Here is a 22,536-nt window from a genome sequence, read left to right as displayed (position 1 = left end):
ATCATAGACTAACACACTTATAACACATCCCAGGAGGGCATTTAAATTTTAAAGCAACAATTAAAAAATCGCAGTCATCAATCAGAGGTGTTCTTAAACAACAGATGTGCGGAGAAAGGGCACTTAGCAACTGTCCTCTTGTTTCTTTATCTTGGTCCTTAATTTTCCAAAGTGGGTGAAATTGCTCCCTTGTACGAAGAAAGGATGGAGAAGGCAATCTGAAGCTAGGGCATAAAGAGGGACTGAGGGGTGTATGCAGCAAACGGGGAGCGGCTGCTGGTCTCTGACTTTCTCGCGGCCAATTTAAAGCCAGGCAAAGTACCTGCCATCTCATATATTTATTTATTTTTTACAACAAGGTGTATAACAGTCAATAATTCATATCTAAACCATATAAGCAAGGGCATGACATAAATGAAAGTGACAATAGATATGATTGCATGCTCGGTTGATATACATTGATAGTTACACATGGGAAGGGGGGAGGCCACGGACGGTGGCTTTCCTTATGTCTCTCCTTTTAAAGGTCTCTGGATTTCTCTGTTAAAAAAAAAAAAAAAAAAGAATCTTTTCAAGAGGTCACTGTTAATTGAATCTATTATTACTCATGTCTTTCAAATGTCTGTGAAATTAGTAAACGGCTCCTTTGTTGGATGGTCCTGGTATGGTATGGAACACTGCAGACAAAGCACCTGAGACAGGCTGCTCAGACCTCTGAGTCATCCAGGTGGCTGTGCCAGGACCTAACCTTACTGCAAAGCTGATAATTGCGTCGCTTTAGCCCTGAGAGGCACCTTTTGAAAGATGTATTGATTGTGCATACCAATATCAAAGGAGCTTTTCCTCAGTGTGCCTCTTAGGTTTTTGTTGTTGTTTTGTTTTGTTATTTTCATTCTTTCTTTCTATTAGCTCAGAGAAGGAAGGGGGGGGGGCTTGTGTGCATATGTGTCTCCTCTCCTAATTTTCCTTCTCTTTTTAAGTCTTCTGTGGTTATTCACTTTGAACGGAGGGTTTTGTTTCTCATCAAGTTGGAGTTTTGTATTGTTTTTTCCAATCTTGGTTCATGAAATGTAGAGTCACAATAAGAAGGAATTGGAAATAAAGGGACTGAAGGAGAGTTTCTCTTTAAAGATGCTGTATTATATATTTTTAATGGGAAGGGTACCAGTCAGGTAACCAACTTGTACATCATGGCCCAAGTGTTCAATTCTGATCTCCTAATTAAAACCTGCTGAGGTAGTGTAGATCAAAGTGGGTGGGTGTGAAGAGAAGTCCGATTCAAGTGCTTGGTAAAGACTTTGCCTCTGATTAATATTGGCTACAGTGCCGGGGGTGGGGCGTCGGGGTGGGGGTAGATTGTGGAACTGGCCAAAACGATGTCCTTATGGTTGGAATATACTGCCTTTTTTTTTTTTTTTAATTATTGTCAATATGAATATGGTTGGAGTCTTAAAAAATGATCTTATTTAAAGTTTTATGTGTAACTGATACCGGATGTCTTAAAGGATGGTTTATGAAATGATGTAAGTGGTGATTGTTCCTGTGTGAAGAGGGGGTACCAAACAAAGTCCTATGGAGAGGACATCTGAGTGGAGGGGGTGGAGCAGGAACTCATTCCTTTGAGTGAGTGTTGAGAGACTGGAGGGAGGGAACAGAAAGAGGTGTCTGTGGTAGAGCAGACAGTACTGTGTTCAAAATAAGCTTTTATTTCCAAGCACCATGACTTCTGTGTTCACAGGATCTGGGCTGCCTGTGCATCTCTATGCCTTTGATGCCCTGGGGGACTGCAAAGTGTCTGTAAAGTTGCACAAATCTTTCAGTTCCCCTGTCTGTCTCTCTCTCTCTTCTTCCAAAACTAGTTAAAAGGTGGTCTAAAAGACCAGTTCACACGCTTCTTTGCCGTCTGGGAACTTTTTTTATTGGGACTATCAAGGCCCATAGCATGGAATGAGTGGCTTCGCTGAGGCAGTTCAAGGTAGAGCAGATCTGTGTACTCTGGCAAGGAGTTGGTGTGTGTGTGTGTGTGTGTGTGTGTGTGTGTGTGTGTGTGTATTTGTTTTTTGACTTGCTGCTTTTGTTTCTTGGGGGTGGGGGGTGCTTGCTGCTTTTGTTTCTTGGATTTTATTGATTTAGTTGGAACACTGAGGTGAATAGGAAAACTTGCAAAGACGGCTGATCAACCTTTTGGTACTTAAAAACAAAAACAAAAAACACGTGCATAATACCCAAAGAAGGCAGCACCGACTGAATTATAGTTGATTGATGGGCATTTAAGTCAGAAATTACTTTGGGATTTTTGAAAAGTAGATGAACTTGAGTGTTTTGCTTTAGAGTGTGGGGAAGTGTTTATTTGGATACTTTATGCTTTTTAAATGTAAACGCTAAGGTAAAAAATGCCAACAAAACATTCAGGTTGCAAATTGCAGTCAGCTGCATGCAGACCCTGTTGAGAGCTACAGCAAGAAACTTTACAGATGTAGCTTTTAGTTGTATGTTCCGTCTGGGACCATAGAGTCTTTAAATACAGAATTCGGGTCATTTACAATCAAATTTTATTTTAAAGAACTGTCACTTGTCCTTTGACATGTCAGCGATAGGCTGAGATTTGCCTGTATCTATGAGGGCTGGAAAATGAGTTTCTTGGAACGGAAGAATAGGAGAAAAAAGGTCAGGTGAGTTGACTTTATGGGGGGAAAAAAGATCCGTGATATTTAACAAATGCTTAAAATTTTTCTTAATTTTTTAAAAAAATGTTTACACTTCTCTGTCAAAAAAAAAAAAAAAAAAACAACCCACAGGTTTAAAAGTCAGAAAATGTGAAAACTGAGCCTTGTTTACTAAAGAGGGAGTCAGAAACACCTGTGAACAAACTGCAGTAGTGAGTGAATTTTAATTTTAGCACCTAATAGCTTTCTCTGGCACTCCTCAGCTAAGTTTCCAGTGTAATCTGCCCTTGAGTCCAATCAAAGAATCTGAGGAGGGTTTAAAAACCGATCCCCCCCCCCCCCCGTTTTAAACCCCTCTTTTGTTCTCTGTCTCTGTCCAATTAACACCCCCATCATGGTGCAGCCTGATTTGCGTTTTACTCTTCCCCTTATTTCCCTTTCCTACTCTTCTCTAGCCTGCCTGCGGCTGCCACAGCAGTTACATGATGGGACACTTACTTCTTGCCCTGCCCCATGAATAACTAGAGATGTGCACATTTGTGAGTGTGGGGGGGGGGGGGCGGGTACTGACTGTGGAAGGAAGCTGTGCGTGACTTCAAAAGACACAAGTGACCTTGTTCCTTGAGCAGACTAGGACTGAATTAGCTGTAGACAGTCTTGAACAGCCTCTGATCAAGGTCCCTTTCTGAGCTGGGTGGGACAAAACCTTTTTTTTTTTTTTTTTTTTTTAAAAGACATCTGAGAAGTTGAGAATTTGGTCCTTTCGTGCTGCGTGCTAGGGAGAATGGGCTAAGGAAAGGGAAAAAAGGACAGCAAATGAAGGAGATGTCGCAAGACAGTGTCACCCCATTCCTCATGCACTGCTAGTGCTAGCTTTACCGTTAGGTTACTGTGAGGCACACGTGCTGTGGACCAGTAGTGTGACTCTGAGAGCGTGTCGGGTGACCTGGAGGCAAGTCGTCTCTGTCTCCAGGCTTTTCAGTGTCTTTCCATTCCTTGAAAGTGGGTTTCCAGACATCTGAGCTCCTGAGAAGTGTGAAGAGGGTGTAGCGTATGATTTGCTCATAGCTTCTCTAAAGAGATTGAGGGGGATGGTGTGTTATTTGTTTCCTCACTTGAGTTGAACTTGAGAGACGGTTTGCATGGAGAGGACTTGTGCAAGGAAGAACACTAGATCTAGAACTGCCAGAGCTGCAGACTAGTGTGCTGGGTGTAGTTCTGGAGAGGCTGAGACCTACAGGCAATTCCAGGACTTAGCTCCCAGCTGGGGCCTGGCCTTTTGAAGGCTTTGCGTCTGTGTTCTGTTGATATCCAAAAATTTTTCTCTCATTCTTGGCAAAATTACAAAAATACCCCTGAACAAGTAAACAAACCCAAACCTAGATATTGGCCATATGTAAACACAAAATCATGGGAGTTTTTAAAGCAGAGCTCTGGCATCTTTAAAAATGTTTTATTTTAATTACACTTATGCATTTGTGTGTGTGTGTGTGTGTGGAAGGTGGGGGGGGGGAGTGAGGAGTGCTATGACAGATGTGTGGAGGTTAGAAAATAGAAACTGGTCCTCACCTTTTATGACGTGGACTCTGGGGATCGAACTCAGGTGTCAGACTCAGCTGCGAACACCTTCGCTGTCAGAGCTATCTCACAGGCCCTGGCTTCTATTGAGACCTACCTTATACATGTCCCTTAGGAAAGCTGAGCCTCAAGTTTTCTTCTGAATATCTTTTAGATGAATGTGGTAATGTCTAAACTCGTGTGTGTGTGTGTGTGTTGTATGTATGTATGTGTGTGTGTGTAGTATGTATGTATGTATGTGTGTGTGTATACGCACAAACACACACATAAAAGCTCAGACTAGCCACAGACTTGCTATATAACCAAGGATGACTTTTTTTTCTTTGAGGCAGAGTCTCACTGCATAGCCCTGGAATGTGTGTTATGTTATATATACCAGGCTGGCCTTGAACTTACAGAGATGAACCTGCCTCTGTCTCTGCACCCTACAGCTAGGATTAAGGATACAAACAAACATGCCTCCATTTTTTCTTTCTTTCACCCAGGGTGTCCACACACCTTTCTCCTGCCTTGTTCACCTGGGTTAGGGGGAAGGCACTGGTTCTCCATTCATCCTGTTCCATCTTTGAGATGGTGCTGAGGGGACTAGGGAAAGATAAACACAGAGTTCCTGAGCTTCCTGTCAGTGACCCCCCCCCAGGGTGCCTTTTCATTAACCCTTGTAGACCTCAGAAACATGTACCTGTGGCCCCATAATGATGGTGGGGAAGGCTTATAGTCTCAGGGGTGAGGGTGGGGATGGGGATGGGGGCACAGTGTGTGTGTTTTGCCCGCTTGGCATCTCAAAGATAGCAATTCTTAGCAGTTTGCAAAATGGCTCCCTGGACATAAAAAGTACAGATGTATATTATCATTGGACTGGAAAGCCTGCCCTTGGGATGGCAGAGCAAGGTCACTAGTGACTTGCCTAAAGGCTCTGTGGGGTCAAATTTCATCCTTTTTTGCTATGCCTTATAGTTTTACCTACATCTGCCCCTAAACTTTTGTCAATAAGTAGGTATTCGGGTGGATGCCTCATGTTTTTTGCTCGTTATATACTTCAACTGAGCAATTTTAAGAATACAGACAGATTTCGTAATTTTAAGAGAAACTGACAGTAGCTACTTGTTTTCTACAGCCAGTTCCCTCAATCAATTACATTTTGCTGTGTGACCTTCTTTAGGCTGCTAAACTTCTCTGAGGCCAATTTTCCTTTTCTATAAAATGAAGGTCATAGTTATACCTATCTGAAAGCATTGCTATGGTAACTATCTCTTGAGACCCTGATACCCACACTTGGGTGTGTGCCATCCTTTTCCTGAGTACCCTCCCAAGCTTGACTGTGACGGTGAAGGGTCACTGGGAGGATTAAATGATGTGGTATATGCCTGGTGGAAACAGACATGGCCGACAGGTTTTATGATTTCTGGCCCTGTTTTCTTACACGAAAGAGAGAGACCTCTTCCAGATGGTCCCTAAGGGTAAGCCAGTTCCTAAGCTTGAGAGAGAAAAATGGCTGAATTTAAGGTTAGCTTCTTTTGTTTCTCATGTATTTTCTGCAAGTGAGAATTAGCTGTGTTTTGCCAGAAGTTGGGCAGGGAACAGAGTGATGAAGAGGAGGTCAGGGCCTTTTAATCATGTTCTTCCTGGACAACCGCCACCTAGCCAGCTATAACTGCCTGTTCGGTAGATAATGTTTCCCCAGCAACACCAACAGGAGACAATGCATCCTCAGGGTTAAAATGTTTTTTTTTTTTTCTGAGCATTCCCAGACCCTGCCTGTCAACCTACAGAGCTTCAAGGTAGGAACTTGGTAAAAAAAAAAAAAAAAGAAGAAGAAGAAGAAGCCAGAGTCATGTGACCTCTCCCCAAATTCCCAATATGTTCTGTATTTAGGAGAAATACTATCTTCATCACAGAGATGGGCTTCTTGACACACAGCAGGCTACTGTTTCTTCATGTTATTTTTTTTTTAAACATATGTTTGAAATATATTTTATATACCATGAAATTCACCCCTTTCCAAAATACAGTTCAGTGTCTTTTAGTGTATTCACAGAGCTCTCAGTGCCACAATCTAGTTTTATAAGATTCTGGTCTGTTCCTAAACTAGTATCTATCACCAGTCAGGCCACGTCCCTCTCTCCCATGCCTGGACCCTATTGGCATCTCATCTCACACTCTGCCTCTCTGCATAGGGCCTTTCCACAGGAATATAACCATACCCCATGTGGTACTTTGTAACCAGCTTCTCCCTCTTAACCTGTTTTTTAAGATTGGTCTACCCATTCAACATACATATGAGAACTCCTTGGATTTTTTTCCCAGCCAAATACTATTTCACTGAGTGGATATCCACATTTGTTTTGTCCATCCATCAGCTGATGGACACTTGGGTTCTTTCCACTTTTTAGTTCCTATGAATACGGTTGCTGCTGTGTATATACTTACATCACTGCAGGGTTTTCGTATAGGAAACACATATACATATAGGAGGAGAAGTGCTTGGGTCACTTGGTAACGCCATGGATAGATTTTGAGGGCACGCCAAAATGCACTGGATATGGTATTTAAAAATAAACAAAAGAAACAATAAGACAACTATTCAAGGTCTACTTCATGCCCTGTTGCTGTAGACATATTCTTGAGTCCTGTTATGCTTGATGCTGGGTTTTATCCTCAGCACCCCCAGGCATCCTCTTGTGCTACCCCCTTCTCTGATTGGAGCTCTTTCTTTTCCAAGTTTTGGATCCTGTTGCGTGCTTTCTCTCATCCTTGAGTCAGTCAATCTTTAAGCTCAGTGAAAAGACATACTTTGAAAAGTTTATCTTGCCTGAAAATACGCACGATCAGGAATTCTATGGCTGTCCTCTCACGACAGTTAGCATGCTGAAGAGTTAGAAGGTAAAGAAAGATAAAGCAAGGAGTCTCTAACATAGGAGTAAGGTAGGCCACATCCTTGGGGAGGAAGACACTCGGAAAAACAAACAGCTAGTGGCAACCTAGAATGATAGAACATGGGCTCGCAGTCAAACCAACCGGGTCAAATCGCATTAGTTATTTGATTTCACAGGGCATCAATTTCCTCATCTGGGGTGAAAATAATACTGAGGATCCAGGCTCACTTGACAGACTAAACAAGACAACACCAGGAAGCATGGCGTTCCGTGTTTAATGCCTATGCTCAATTAATTGCAGTTACTATTATTTTCCAGAATCCGTGTGCCTCAGTGCTGACCTCCTCTTTCCTGGGTTACAGACCCATCCATCTCTCTATGGGATGTTTGTCATCTTAACCATGACTTTGGAGTGATGACTATGCCCTTGTGTAAAATGCTTGTCCTCTTGACCTTTTTATACTCTCTGTACCCAGTCCTAGAGTTCTCAAACAAAATACTGCTGTATATATAATTTTAAATTTCTCCATCTAGATTTGCTAGTCACCCATTAAAAGAACAAACAATAAAAAAAGCAAGCAAAGGAAACAGGTAAACTAAATGTCAGGATTGCATCTCATTTAACCCAAGTGTGCCTGAAATAGCTCAACTAGTAATTGTCTTAAGTATTAGGGAGGTATTTGGAGCTCTGCTGTGTAGTACAGCTTAGATATGGAGTGTGTGTGTTCTGTGTGGATGTGTCCTAATTCACCAGGTTTTGTTTCTCAGGCTTGCTGGCTATGTGTTACTACCACATTGGTTGGACAGCCAAGACACTAAAGGAATACTTTCTTCCTCGTTTTGGCAAATTAAGACTTGTGTGGCTATTGCCTTTTCAAAGTGGATCTGGTAGGTCTGTAGCTGGCTGGCCACATATGGAAAGGCTTGTAAGAGTATTTCTGTACCCTGCACCCTTCAGATGATGGTACTATGAGCCTTATGAAGCCAGCCCCCACACCACCTTCTCTGTCTTTCCAAATCACTTCTCTCCATAGCTGCTCATCTGTGGTTCTCTACCCCTAACAAAATCTCAGAGGTTCCCTAAAATAACTGAGTGGGCCGAACAGCCATCTTGCTATCTTTAGCTGCAACCGAGTGGGAACAAGTCGGCGGACTCCATAGTTGACATAATCGCTAGACTAAACTGCTAGACTGCACTTGAAGCCTGGTGCTCACACTGCCTCTGTGTTAGCATGTCATTTTGAGAATACCAATTTCTCCTTTGGCTCTCAGCCTTCCTGGTCTGGGTGGATATAGAGACCCACTAGTCTTACCCTACATTCTGCAGGATATGAGTCCCAACATGAACCACTCCCAAGCACAGGCACACATAGACTGGGAGGCAGATCAAGCTGAGTGTTTATGAGAGAATTCTCTCTCATTGTGATGGCAGTTCTAATTTAGCCTGGGAATCCCTGTATCTTCTTTTAGGCGGTCACGTAAAACTGGTTACAGTGGTGTTACGGCTACTTCCATCAATCAAGCGGAATTGGATAAGACAAACTGAGAGGAGGAAAAGGCGGTGGAATTTGAAAAAATGTTTATGATGGAAACCTTCAGCTGGGGGCCAGTGTGCTGTAAACTACCTGTTGGCTTGGCAACGACAGCACATAATGTTTCGTGTGTACTGTGTATTTGTAACTATAGGATCCTAGATTGGAAATCTCATGGAATGTATGAGGAAAGATGGTCTATCTTTCTTCAGCTGTTCATGAAGTCAAGCCCAGAACCATGGACCTGGAGAGTGACTTGGCGGATCTTTGTTCATTCCGCATAACTGTCAGTGAAATTTTTAGAAACTTTATTAAAGTAAGGTGGTTTTTGTTGTTGGTGGTTTTTTTTTTTTTTTTTTTTTTTAGAAAGATGCTTGGTTTTGCCTGCAAAGGTGTGGACAGCTAGGGAAAAAGAAAAGTTGACATTTTTCTCTTGCTTTCAGACCAGCTGAATCTGCCAGTAGCTCAAAGGAATACTTTTACCTGGTGGTACGGGCTAAACCAGGAAAAGAGTAGCAGGTTGGTTTTTTTTTTTTTTTTTCCCTGAAGGTTTTGGGTGATTTGAGATCTCAAGTGTTGCCACTCTCAAGAGATTTCTAATAATTACCACTGTTAATAGGGCTGAAACTTGGCATTTATATTTCGTCCCTAACAAAGAAAGCCTCCTTGAGAGAACTCGGCTGAGCCCAGCTGGCATCCTCCTGAAAGGCGGGAGCAGCTAGCTCTGAGAGCTGAGAGCTAATTCTTTGCCACACAGGGCAAGCAGAGGCTGGAGCCCCTTCACATCGGCCTACATTAACACACAGTTAAAACAAAGAACCAGCACCTGGGATCAGCCCGCCTTTGTGTGGCCCTCTTGCTAAGGAGTCTGTAATCATCTCCAAGGCCTTAGGAGGGGAAATCCTGGGTGGTGATGCTGGCCAGATAAGAGTAAGAAGTCATGGTGTGGTTTGGGGAGCTGAGTCCTTTGTGGGGGACAAGAAAAAAAAGAAAACAGGAGACAGAGAGAGCGAGAGCGAGAGAGAGAGAGAGAGCGAGAGAAACAGAAGAGAGAAGAGAGAGAGAACGAGAACACATGTGCCCAACAATAAATAATATTCAAGACATAAAAAAGTGTTTTGCCTAAATCAGGTAGAAATGAGAAACTGGGGGTGTTGGAGGAAGTTGGGGTGGTAAAGGGGTTTGATGCTGAGCCTGGTGCTCAGGGGACAGATCCTACAAAGACACAATCTCACATGGGGATCTGAGTCTAACAGAGGTACCAGGGTGTAGTGTCTGAGTCATCACAGATTCACAAACTAGGCCTGGTACAGCCCTGCCGCATCTGGGAATGCACAGGGAGGCTGGTAGACCGACATTCAGGGTCACTCGTGGGTCTTGTCTCAAGTCCCCAGCGCAGATCTGCAAGGCTTGAGATGGCTTGATCAGAGCCTGGTGATGAGCTGAACTTTGCTTCCCTCTGTGCTTGGCCCTGGAGGCTGAGGATCAGGTCAGCCTCCTCTTATTCCTCCAGGCTGGCCTCAAGGGTGACGGGAGAGAATGGCCTCCCCGGAAAGCATCCTCTTTCTCTGGAGTCTTGCTTCCTTTACTGAATACTTTGATTGTGGGGCTGGATTCCCCAAAGATACCTGCAGTCTCCCCAGGATTCCTACTCAGTGTTGGGCCTGTGCTGTTTGTGCTTCCTGCAGCTGAAGCTGTTTTCTCAAATGCACAATGCAAGCCTGGAGGTTTTGCATAGAGAAGTGAGATTTGGTAGGGGGTGGGGTAGGGTCTGCCTGCTTGTGTGTCAATTTGCAGCTCCTTTCTTAGTTGGCTCTGTTTCATCTTTGATCAATAAATATCTCAGTTGTTGCTTCATCTATAGAATTGGGTTAAATCACAGAACACAGAGTTACTCTGAAAACCCTCCTGTCCTGCCTTCTTTATCTTTCAGCTATTATGGGGATTGCAGCACCTTCCCCTGGGGAAATTTTTAACCCAAAGAACCTTGATGTACTTTAAACAGCTTTGACATTTGTTAAGCTTGGTGTGATTTCTTGAACACCTCGGAAGGCTCCAGGCCTTCTATCCTACCTAGTTTCTTATATGTATAGCCCCTTGCCTTGTTTCAGAGACTTGTGTGAAGGGACCCCTAGCCGCCTGATTTTTGCCAGCTTTTAGAAACTGGACAACTTGTTTGGGGCACTGTGAACACAGTTGCGTCCCTTCCCCCACACCTAGCTGGCTGGAGGCAGGGCAGGAAGGGGCTGTCATCAGGCTCCTGCTGAAAGTCCCGGGACTTTATTTTTCTTCTTCAAATGTTACACTTGGAAAGATGTGCTTGATTGTGCAGTCATTCCTCAACTGGATCTGTGTGCTTCTTTATGATTGCCCGTCTACAGCATGGCGGGGGGAGGGGCACCCCAGTCCCTCCCTGAGATTGAGCATTGCATCCTTGTAGGGAGGCAGAAGCCCACCAGGTTTAACATGCCTCGCAACTTTGAAACATATCTATGACTTAATTCTCTCCATACATTTTCAAGAGCCTAGTGTCTCACTAGCCCACTGAAGAACCAGGCTCACTGTTAGCTCCATAGGTTATTTTTCTTCCTTGTGCCTCTGGGATAGAGGATGGAAGGATTATGGTTCATGTCAAGCGTTCACATGTTATGTGGATTGGTCCTGATGGATGGAAGGGTAGCAACACTCATAGCTATCTAGTGACAATGAAAGAGACAGGTAGACAGTTGCTTATCCCTGCCTCCTATCCTGGGTGTCTCTGTCCTGGCTGGGATGTTTTGGTAGCATCTGAAATGTCTTTCATCAGTATAAAGGAAATCTCAGTGGTTCTGGTTTGGTCCAAGTACACACAGGCTAGTTGACATGCCAAGATCCCTGTGTCATCTACCCTTTCACCTGTAATGCCACCTCATGAATACTGCTTGAGTGGAGGCCATCGGAGGTTGTATTATTTAAAAGCAAGCTTCACCAAATATCTATAGACATCTGTTGGGAAACTACATCAGTTAGGAAAAATTGAAACTCTCCCCTGGTTGGATTGATGTGTTCAGTGTAGAAATATTTGTGTTTTGGGTCTTCGTGTGGCTTGACACGGCAGAAGAGTCCATATTCTGTTCCCACCTATTTACTGCTTTAGTCATGGACAAATACTTATGTAGCTTGCCTGGTGTCCAGATCACTGTGAAGGAAGAGGGACAAGGCTGCGCCAATCACAAGGCTGTGCTAGTCACAGCACCTACTTTTAGGGAGCTCACAGCCCCACGGGGTGCCTGAGTCATGGTCACAGTCATTGTACCATGGGAAGCTGACTCAAGCCGGTAGACATGAGTGGAACATGTTTCTTAGGACCAGGAATGTGGTCTATAAAAGTCTTCAGAACCCAAGTTCATGGCCACCCTGGCTGCCCCATGGTGAAAGAAGCATGCTGGCTTTGAAGCAAATGGTTCTAATTTTATGCTTAGGCAGTCTGAGAAATTACTGTGTTTGAGGCCTTGCCTGTTGTTTAAGTAACCTCTTTCATTTCCGCCTTGCCTTTCCCTCTCCAGACTCTCTTGTTCTCTTCCTCCCCTGGGCCCTCGCCTCCCCCCTTCCAAATTGCTATTTGCCAAACTTGTGACCTGAGACCACTTGGCATTTCCCCGAGATAGCTGGAATTTACCACCCTCCAAATAGGTATTCGGTGACATTTGCTCACCTGGGCAGCTTAAGCTACATGGCCTCCATCTGCCAGAGAGGAAGCTGAAATTTGCCTCTGTGCTCCAAGGTTCTTGCTAGCCTGGAGACAAACAATGATGTGCCCTGGAAGGTGGAATTAATTTTTATCATGGTGCACACATACGTATAATATGTATATATACTCATACACACATTTATTATGTGTTTAATAAATGCATGTAGACAATTGGTGCATTATCTGTCATTCTCTAGTCATTATTTTAACAAATTAAATTTTCATGGTTAGCTTCATCTTTCACATTCATCCCCTCCCCTCCTCAGCTCTTCTGTTTCTTCGTCTTTTTCCATGCTAGGAGAAGACTTAGGATTCACTTAAGGCTCCTTGAGGCCTCCTGCTTTAGACCACCTGTCTCTTTAAGGGTTATGATACTTGGGGTGATGGCTTTCCCACTGTGACCTGCCCAGCCCTTCTGCTGGTAAGGAAATAGCTGCTGTCTCTTTGCATCAAACTGGTCTGGGAACCTGTTCAGTGCAGTTACCAGGACAGACTAGCCCTGGAGGCTTCTCTGGCCCCAAGAACGTGAAAACTCACAATATGTCTGTCCGGCTGTCAACTAAGCAAGAGAAGCAGGCTGTGTAGATGGAGAAGCCGTTGCTTTGTGCTTGTGTCCTCTAAGTGATCCCAGGAAGTGAAGGATGGGAGCAAGATGGAGGGTAGACAGGCTGGCGGGATAGTCATGGTTCATCTCTGAGTGAAATTGACTAGAAAACATAAGCAGAAACAGAGTCCTCCCTTTTCGGTGGGACTGAAACTTCTGTCCACACTTCAGAACAGTGACTGGGTGTGCCAACACCCTTGCTTTAAGTGGAACTGCTTTTACAACTCCAGTGTGTAGAGACAGGGGATCGAGACTCAGTTTAACAGGGTTCCCTCAAAGCACAGCGCCTGAGAAGCTGAGCCAGGACCTGTTTTAACCAATGTAAATTGTTCTCCAAAAGCATCTGTCCTCAGGAAGTGGCCCTTCAGGAAGGGAGTCTTCTGGGAGGCTCAAGGATCCTACCCAGTTATCTAAATCTCAGATGCTTTCTCTGCACTCTTTTCTGGTCCTGTTTCTTAGCTTAAAAAAAAAAAAAAAAAAAAAAAAAAAAAAAAAGAGCAGCCACAGGACTGTCCTTGCAGCCACATGTACATAAAAAGAGGGTTAAAGAAAATGTAAAATAAATAAGTCCAAATCCTTCATTGGGCCCATTGCCAATTTTCATTAGGCCTTTGGCCATTTCCTTTCAGGCACTGAGTGTGACTTCTTTTTACAAGTGGTCTCCAGCTTGACTATTCTAGCTGTGTGTACTACCTATTGGCTCCTTCTCAGAAACTTACCATTTGGACAGAAACCCATCATGAGGAGGCCCGGGCCTTCTTCGTGCCTTGCTTTCTTCTTTCTCTTTCAGCCTTCTGTGGAGCCTGCTGCATCAGGGCCCTTCCATGATTCTGTATGATATAGCCTTGTCTGGAGACTAAAAATTCTCTGTTTTCCTACATGGCAAGTGTGTGTGTGTGTGCGTGTGTGCGTGTGTGTGTCTGAGTTTTGAAGATGGAGAATCTGCTTCCCAAAAAGTTCCAGTGGCCCAGTGAGCAGCCTGCTATACACTGTAGGGGAAGGTGCAACTTTGTCATGGGAACCAATCATGGTGTCACCTCTCGCTCCTTCATCTCAGGTGTAGGAAGGAAGTAGATTAGTAACAATAGTAAGTCAACACATCTATGTGTAATGTTATTGTATAATAAATCAAGACATCTATGTGTAACATTATTGTTTAGAAAATAGTGCCACACTCAGTAGACCTTCAAAAGGGACATCTTTACAAGAGAAGAAATACAGTCACCTTAAATCATACTATCCAGGCTCAACACCCGCATCTCATCTGGGCATTCCTTGTGTTTACACTCCCTGTAGTTTTCTGATGATAATAAGCTCAGCGATGAGATTCTCTTCTTTTTCCGAGCAGACACGTGGTGTTTTATTTACTTACTGCTCACCTCACATCAGCGAGGACCCCAAGCAGCTAGGTAAACTGGGCAAGTGGTCCAAGGGATTCTGCTAAATAAAAGGGAAAAGCATTTTTAAAAAAATGCAAGGGATAGTTAGCAGGCAAAGCTGTGTCGGCCGTCCTTCCTCCTTACCAACTTCCCAGCCTGTCTCTTTAGATTTACTAAGCAGCTCCTTCACATTATATTCTAGAGACATTGGCTATGGTTTTGACTTAGCCTTTCTTAGCAATAATAGCAAAAAAGATTCACTTCAGATTTAAAAAATCTTAGAACTGAAGATATGGATAAGTTGTGTAAAGAAAGCAGAACCTTTTTTTCTTATGCAAAATTGTCTTTCCTATTGTATAGCAGAGAGGATTCTAGAAGAGGCACATGGGCATCATTCTTGAAGATATAATAAATAAATTATTATATTTTACAGAAGCCCTTAATACAGACTTCCATTATAATTATTGGTTTATGATCTATTTTCCTCATTAGACTGTGGATTTCTTGAAAATAATTTATGTAGATTTTAATGTCCACACAGCAGCAGATACTCAATATTCTTGGCCCAGATACCATTAAGAAACTTAGGATCTACTAAAACAAACACAGGGATAGATCTATTGTGTCCATAAGTGCTGTACAGAGGTATGAACATCTTATCTTTTGTAAAATAGTTTATAAGATTGCTTAAAATATTTGCTCAATGCATCTTGCCATAGTTTGTGTGTTAAATCCTTTTAGTCAGGAAAGATGGGGAACAAACCACCAGGATGGAGTTACCTCTAAGAGCACATGTGACTATCATAGATTTTCCCTTTCACATCAGTTCTATTATAGGATGTTGGTCCCATGCTGGGTCATAGGATGGAGTGGATGCAGACATTTTTCCAGTCTGCTGTTAACCTAGCACATTTGACTAGGAGACCTATGGTTCTAGGTATCTTGGGAAGCAAGGTGCCTTCACCTCTACCTCCGCCCCATAGATAATCATGAATCTCAAGACCAGGAGAGATTTTTGACTTGAACATACATATAAAAGAGAAACTGAGAAGCAAACGATGACTAATCACATCAGCTCTCTACCGGTATGTGTAATTTTTAGTTGTTCACTCATACTTTTACAACAGAGAGTTTTCACCTTATTTCCTTCTCCTCCTTTTCTCTTCTTTGCATTTTCATCTCATTTCAGTGGTAAGCCAAGCAAATGCAAGACTGGACCTTGTCCTTAAATTGTTCACCTTTGGGAGAGAGGCATTCAGGGAAGCTTTGGCCAAGTGAGCTCTCAAGGTGTGACCTGAATCAGTCTCTCCTGAGATTGTGAGCTTCATCTCAGAGATCTGGCTAGCTGAACTCCTAGCTAACCAGGCTGTAGTCTATTGCTTGTCTGAAATGGTGCATTATACATAGAATCTCTCTCTCTCTCTCTCTCTCTCTCTCTCTCTCTCTCTCTGTGTGTTTAAATTATTTGATTTTGCTATATGTGTATGGGCGTTTTGCCTGCATCTTTGCCCAGTTATGTGTCTGGTACCCTTGGAAACTAGAAGAGAGAGCATCAGTTCTTCTGAAACTGTATTTACAGAAGGCTGTGAGCCCCCATGTGGGTGCTGGGAATGGAACTTGGGCCCTTTGGAAGAGCAACCGGTGCCCTTACCCATTGATCCATCTCTCCAGACCCTCTGTATGTTTTTGATGCTCAGTAAATGTTATTAGAGAAAGGAAAAAAAGGAAGGGAAAGAAAGTCACAGATAATTTATCTCTATCTACTTTGGATTTAATTATTTTAGACCAAACATCTTACAGAGTTGTTTTTAAAATCAGTATTCTGTGCTTTAAGGGTGCCAGCTTATAAATTTCATGTAGGTTTGCACGTGATGAGTGGAAGTGAGCCTCTTAGCTTGGTTGGATCACTTCAGTGAAGTATACATCCAGAGAGGTTTGTGGTTCAATCAACCTGTTAGTGAATGGGGGGAGAGTTCATGAATAGCGTCTCTGTTTTCTGAGCTGTGATCTTGGACTTTGGGATTAGGAAGTGTGAGAGGGTTTCTGTGGAGTAGATGATGGGGTGGGAGGTGTGCACACGGGGACACATGAGAACCGTGTAAAGACAAGTGATAATCAGATTTAGGAAGCTGGCTAGACAGACCCTTTCAGTTGAGAGGCGGAGGTGGGAGGGGAAGCTGCTTCTTTAATGAGGGGCTCGAGTTTCAGGGCCTTCTTTTTATCCCCATTCACACAAATGGTCGTCTTGCCCCTTCTGGAAAACTTGCCCCTTCTATTCCTGCTCCACAGATTACACTAACTTTCTGTCTGCTTGTGCTAATTTTGTTTACTTTTCTTTCCTGTGCAGTGCATCAAACTGGAATGGTGGAAAAGGACTCCTCTGTCTCATAATAATACTTTAAAAAAAAAAAAAAACTCTAAGAAGTGAAAGTAGGAATTTATTTATTTAAGATACAGCAACATAGAACCTTATGCTAGGGGACTATTGTAATAGAATATGGGACTCTCATCAGCAACCCCCACACCCCACTCTGCTGTGAACATGTGTAATTTAACCTCTCCCTGGGGTGAGTAGAGGAAAGATTGTCCCCCACCTTCCCTGCAGTCCCCCCCCCCCAACCCCCACCACTGGGGAAATTCCTAGCAAGGACAGGGTCTGTGATATCTCAAAGCTGGCTGTCACTTGTCAGGGTCAGGCCCTGGGGACACCCTTCCCCCAGTCCTGGTGCAATTCTAAGGATTCTGAAAGGCAGTGAGGAGCTCTGTGTGCCCCACTACCGCCCCCCCCCCAGCCACCTTTGGTGGTGAGTCCTACATTCCTTTGTGGGGTCGTTGTAGAGTCTTGTCCTAGAGTGGGTCTTGAGCAAAGATCTTCTGGAAGGCTTTGAGGAGGTCGTGTCCTTTGGCTTGCTTTGGAGACAACTAGAAGCAGGTCTCTTCTGGGATTCTTTGTAGTGGTGGTGGTGGGGTTTAGTTTCTTATTCTTCAGACCCGCAGGCTCTTGAGACCCCTCCTCTGTGTTCTCCATTGCTAAGAAACTCACCTTAATTTTTGCAGTCCCAGTAGCTAACATCTGTACATGCCTATCTGTAGATATGGAAGGTGGTTTAATATTTTTATATGTGTCTTTTCAGTTTGCTCATGTTACTAAATAGATTTTAGCCCATAGGCTCTTCTCTTTAATATCCTTTGAATAAGTACTGTTTATACAAGGCGGTATATTCATTCAAACATCCAACATAAGGATCCTTGTGGGGTACAGAGTGGAAAGGGAACGGGGCAGTCTAACTTAAGGTGTACATGGGAGGCGTGTGCGTCCTCAAACGCTTGGGGATTACAGTGTCTGATGGTACTTCTGAAGAACCCTGATCCTTCATAGTTCTGCTGCCTAAGCCACACCAGATAGGAAAATATACTTAATCTCCCTTTTCTAAGGATTCCATCTTAGGTTTAGATGTTTAGGCTTTGTATTGGTGAAGTGAGTTCTCTAATGGATTCAGAGAAGTAGGCAGGAGACAAAGCGGGGTGTGCTATCTGCAGAAAGAAGACATGAGTTTCATTGATGTCTAGGAGGCTGTGTGTGGCTGGAAATGTTGACTTTCCCCCTCTTACAAGAAGCATTCAACACAGTACTATTCACATAATGAATGTTCAACAAATGAACATCTTCCCCTTTTCATTTCCAAGGAAGAGTGGAAACACAGAAACCCATTTAGAGCACCCTCATGAAGCCTGCTCTGCAGAGTTTGTAAATAACAAGGGGCACCCCGCTCAGGACAGTTTCTTGTCTGTCACCCGAGCACTGACTGTATTCTTTATTCAGTCATTTTTTTACCTTGGGGAGCTGTGAATCTCCTCAGAGCTGTGCTTGTAATGTGCTTTGTAAATTACAAAGCACCACACTACTTTAAAGTTTCTTTTCTAGCCCGTGCTGTCACAGCTGCTTGAGACTCTTGAGGGAGAGAAAGAAGTCACAGGGTGGCAGGCATGTGGAAGTCGCAGATGTAGAAACCTTGCAAAACAGGGAGTTGGTGGAGCATACAGAGGCTATGGAGCTGGGGATCCCGGGAGAATCAGGCAGAGAGGCGTGATTGAGGGTTAGCTGATGGGAGTGGAGTCCATTACCCATGGCAGAAGCCTGAATGCAGCGCTTACCTGTCCACAGAGAGGCCAGTGCAGTAGCCCACGTGGATTCTATAAAGAATGAAACATAGTTTCAACCTTGCACCTAATTACAGGAAAACAAAAAAAGATTTATAGAAAAACTGAATGATGAGGTGCTGGGGCAAACGGAAGTTCTTTGCCTGAGGTTAGGCAGCTCTGATTTGTTTGTATGTGTCCCCACGCCATGGTTCATAGGCTCATGCAGCTAGACCATCAGATGCATGCATTCTCTGATGTCATTTCCTCAGGTAAAGTCTATACTAGTGTCTTTCCTACTTTTCATTTTATTTAAATGTTTAAACCAAGTCTTTTGTTTTTGTTCCAGAAATGTGTGGGCCCAATTTGGGTAACTTGTATTGTGTGTTCTAAGAACACTCCTTCATAGAAGCAATGTGTGGTGCTGCCAGGAGCCATGGATGAAGGTGCTTATATTCCCACACGGAGGAACTGGTCTCATTTCTAAGTGGCCAGGCTCTGTGCGTGCACTTTGTAAGATGCTTTCCAGGGCTGTGCCCCTGGCACTCCGTTTTCCAGGGTGAGGAGTCCTTTGTAATGGGAGTGTATGACCTGCTTTCTGTCTGTCTTTTACATTGCTAGCTGCGGACCTTGGGGTATACAGTTTTTTGTAGAGCTACGACATCTTGAACACTTCTTCTGTGTGTTCAGTTGATTCTCTTGCTTAAAAGGATGCAATGGTAGAGGTCTTTAGTGTGTGGATTCACTTGCTAATTGTTTCTCGGGGCACTTAGTGAATGGTCATCTCACTGACCTACCGATCTATCTTTATAGGTATGTGCCCTGGAACATGTACGTGTGTGTGTGTGTGTGTGTGTGTGTGTGTGTGTGTGTGTGTGTGTGTGTGTGTGATGCTGAGCCATCCATGTGCAGCAAGCCACATGGGAAGAAGCAGCCTTGCATATACTACCCCACAGTGTTCTCAGGAGAGGCTGTGTGACGGGTTGTAAGCACCGTTTCTTCCAGCTTTCCCTTTCTACCTTTCTCTGGGTCTCCTACTTAGTGTCCACTTCTATGCAAGAACAGGGGAAAGAGCCCTGGGGACACAAAGGTGCCATGCCACCAGTCACCTGACCTGGTCAGATGGATGGGCACCTGGGTGTTTTTAAAATTGAAATCTGAAGACCAAAAGAGAGAAGACAGACAACAAACAACACCCCCTAAGACAACAAAAACCTTAGCAGTGAAGACACAACCACAGGCCTTGCTCAGGGGCACAGAGTGCTTGAGCAAAGAGGGCCTGCTATAATCTCTAGAAGCTGGAAACTCTCCTGTCCACATGTGATCAGAGAGGTTCCAGACTGAAAGGGTCATGAACGGGTGAGATACAGGCCTGTAGTGCATAATGGAGAGATCAGTGGCTTGTGGAGGTGAAAGTTTTAGCCCTCCTTTACCAAGCACAAAGAAAACTGGCTTTCCCAGTGGTTTCTGTTCTATGCTGGTGACTTAAGATGATGATGATGGTGATGATGATGATGATGATAATTTTAAGAAAATATAGTTTGGGATTCTTGGGATCAGTCATAGTTGCACACAGATACTGAGGAAAAGGTAGACCTGGGATTAAACACCCTGAGCTTCCAGGCAGATGGAAGGTGCTGTGATTTGTAACTCTCCATGGATGCAGGGTACTGTTTTCTTTTTTAATTTTTGACTTTCAGAAAGCATGATCTGCCTCCTCTGCCGCCCCTCCCCTTCCCCAGCTCCTTGCTCTTTTTGTCCTTTCCTTTGTCTACAAATCTGCCGTGGCTTTATTAGGCATTCCCTTCCGTTTATGAATGAATGAATGAGTGAATGAATGAATGAGGGCAGAAATGAGAGATGGAGGGGTAAAGACTGACTGAAAAAGGACTAAATAAAACTAGCCCTTGGCTGGCAGTCTCTAGCCTCCGTAAGGAACCCCGTGCCTGGTCCCTGCCTTCTGTTTCCTGAAGCTTTTCCCCCAAGCTTTTTCCTCTTACTCCTGTGGAGCAGAAGCCTCCCGTTTCCACCCTCCAGCCTCAGTTTTTCCTTTCCTGTTGTTTAAGGAGAATCTTGTTCTCTCTAGATTTTTTTTTTTTTTTTTTTTTTTTTTTTGAGACTGGAGCCTCCAGAGCTGACGGTTTCTCCCTGCTGGCCTCTCTCTCTCTCTCCTCCCCCAACCCCCCTCCCTCATGGAGGGTTCATCCAAAGTTCGAATCCAGACTCTGAACAAAGTGGCGCAGACCTTTTCCTGACTCCTCACCCTTTGTCCTCATCACCCAGTGACAGACAGGAATCAAATGCTCAGGACCCAGCAGCGAGAGGGGCAGTGGGGGAGGGAGGAGGGAAGTTTGCCTTAACTGACTGGGCCTTTAACTTCTCTGGAAGGCGGGTGGTGGGAGAGGGAAAGAGGAGGAGGAGAGGGAAGGGGTGAGGAGGAGGAGGAGGAGGGAGAGGAGAAAGGAGAGGGTGAGGAGGAGGAAGAGGAGGAAGAGGAGGAGGAGAAAGACAGAGAGGAGGAGGCTAGCCGCAGGAGTAGAGGCCCCATAAAGGTTTTTTTTTTTTTTTTTTTTTTTTTTTTTTCTGTTTAAGTTTCCCCAGGCATGCACTGAGCATTCCCAACTTTGCAAATGGTTTCATCTGGTTTCTGTTTGAGGGGAGGGAAAAGGGTGAACAGCTAACCGAAGGGCTGGGGAGGGGAAAAGAATAGACCTGAAAATGGTACCTGTGTGGCTGTCTTCAGACATCTGGATTCTACGGTGAGAAAACAAATTCTCAGAGATCTCAGGGTTCACCTTTCGGAGGTGGATTACACATTTCAGGACACCAGAGGACCATAGAGCAAATTACTTCTTCCACAGTGCTAAATGGTCCCCTGGTGCCCTGGGAAGAGCCCGTTTACCTCCAAAAGGTGAGTTGTTTATTGCCAGAGAGTAGAATATTGGCTGTAATGCAGGCCCATCCATCCTCCCACATCCCTGCGAGGTATTTAGGGTGTAGGTGATATTAGCCACCTGTCACCACAAGGAAGGGGGCTGACAGATAAGTTCTGATATCCTCAGACTGAGGTGCCTGGGGGGGGGGGAAGTGACTTTCCCAAGGTCTTAGAGTGAGGGGGTTGGGGGGGGGGACCGGGGTGGATTCCATTCCTATCTATTGTTTTGGAATTTGTACATGTGTTTTTGTGTGGGTAGGTACATGTGTGACCCATACAGGCTGCTACCTCAGCTGTCATTTCTTTAGGTGCCCTTTTCCTGTTTGAGACAGAGTCTCATACTGGCCTGGGACTCACTAAAGAGCATAGGCTGATTGGAGAGCCCTGAAACCCTTCATCCTCCTGTCTCCACTTCCTAAAGGCTGTGCTTACAAGCATAGGCTACCATACCTGGCTTAATTTCTAAATAATAGGGGTTCTGGGGCTCAAGTTCAATTCCACCTGCTCCCAGGGCAAGCATATCAACTGTGCCAACTCTCTGGCCTTTGGATTAAATTTCTCTTCCAGTTGCAATGTCTTTTGTTTCTTGGTGGTGGTGGTGGTGGTGGTGGGGGGAAGTACCTTTACTCACTTGTTGGCTTGATCCTTCCCTAGAAAGAGTGGGAGAAAAAAAAAGATGGGGACCAGTGAGACCAGAAGCAAAGCACTGTCATGATTCTCCTGGGCCCATCTCTGAGCCCAGGGGCCTGTGCTCACCTCCTTGAACTGCTTGCTTTATGGACTCTTACTACTGCCCTCCCCACTGTGCCTCTGAGGTCAGGACTGCTGTGCCCCCATAAACAAGGTGCTAGTGGAAACTGAATAATGGGGTCTAAATTGGTGAGGAGGAAGTTAAATTGAAAGGTGCTGTTTCTGGTGAGCAGTAATGGTAAGAACAGCCCCGTGAACTCTCTCTCTGGAAGTTGGGACCTGGAGAGCGATTGCTTTTCCTCAGCTGATGCTAAACATCACTGGGAGTAATAGATTCCTGGAATGTGGGGGGTGGGGTGGGGCATGGGTTTCACAAGGCCCTGGATCTTGGGATGATGAAGGAGGT

The 22,536-nt window shown here is 44.4% G+C and overlaps 1 protein-coding gene across 4 annotated transcripts in view; it reads left to right on the top strand.

The window, feature by feature from the left end:
• Pbx1 (PBX homeobox 1) overlaps nt 1–22,536 on the top strand; it is a 306,940-nt gene that overhangs the window by 5,107 nt on the left and 279,297 nt on the right. The window lies entirely within an intron of this gene.

This window comes from Arvicanthis niloticus, chromosome 10, assembly GCF_011762505.2.
Source record: "Arvicanthis niloticus isolate mArvNil1 chromosome 10, mArvNil1.pat.X, whole genome shotgun sequence".
Lineage (NCBI taxonomy): Eukaryota > Metazoa > Chordata > Mammalia > Rodentia > Muridae > Arvicanthis > Arvicanthis niloticus.
Note: the sequence above shows the minus strand (reverse complement) of the source record. Positions and strands in the feature narration are given on the sequence as shown.